At 32.9% G+C, this 937-nt stretch overlaps 1 protein-coding gene across 1 annotated transcript in view; it reads right to left on the bottom strand.

Moving 5' to 3' along the window:
- btla (B and T lymphocyte associated) overlaps window positions 1-937 on the bottom strand; it is a 10,497-nt gene that overhangs the window by 6,951 nt on the left and 2,609 nt on the right. The gene's annotated exons all lie outside the window — the stretch shown is intronic.

The raw sequence follows: 937 nt of genomic DNA, 5'->3' as shown, positions 1-937 counted from the left end.
AACACGGGGTAGGACTAGATAAGTTCTTACTTCTTCCTACTCCCTTGAACATAATAACTGTGTTGAATGATGACTAATTTCTCTTTCCTCTTTACTATTTTATTTACCTTATTTTCTGTCAAATTATTACTGTATATGTTTTATGTTCAATAAACAAACAAACAAACAAACAAACAAACAAACAAGTGGCAAAAAGCGTTTTAAAATCAGTTGTACATGAAAAGTTATCAATTTCACTATTGACCAAATATGAACTTTTTTACTGCTGAAAATGAAAAAAATTGTAAAGTATCCCTTTCAATAAAGTTAAATATACTTAAATAATGATTCAAATAAAATCTATTCCACAAAAAAATAAAATAACCAACGAGAAAAAACAAGTGGCAAAAAGCGTTTTAAAATCAGTTGTACATGAAAAGTTATCAATTTCACTATTGACCAAATATGAACTTTTTTACTGCTGAAAATGAAAAAAATTGTAAAGTATCCCTTTCAATAAAGTTAAATATACATAAATAATGATTCAAATAAAATCTATTCCACAAAAAAATAAAATAACCAACGAGAAAAACTAAAATTCTACCTAAATAAATAACGAGCAGTTCTAAATGATAAAACGCAAATGTATGATACATAGGGATGTCACCATCATGTTCTTTTTCACCTGAGTCCGAGTCCTCGATCCTAAATATTTGCTGATACCGTACCGAGTCCCGGTCACAATTGCCAACCTGTTTGTCGGACTGTCAACTTTTTGACGAAGCCGTTTAGTGAGGCGGCTTCCTTATATCAGGCAAGGCAGACTTCTTTAGTATCTTTCGGCTTGCCCTGAATGTTTTCACATCGTTCATTGTCTCCTTGTTCAGACCGAGGCAGACGTGTGCGTGTGTGTGTGTGCGTGTGTGTGTGTGTGTGTGTGTGTGTGTGTGTGTGTGTG

Source organism: Hippocampus comes, unplaced genomic scaffold (assembly GCF_001891065.2).
Source record: "Hippocampus comes isolate QL1 unplaced genomic scaffold, H_comes_QL1_v1.1 scaffold174, whole genome shotgun sequence".
NCBI lineage: Eukaryota > Metazoa > Chordata > Actinopteri > Syngnathiformes > Syngnathidae > Hippocampus > Hippocampus comes.
The sequence above is the reverse complement of the archived record's forward strand: the minus strand, read 5'-3'. Positions and strand labels throughout refer to the sequence as shown.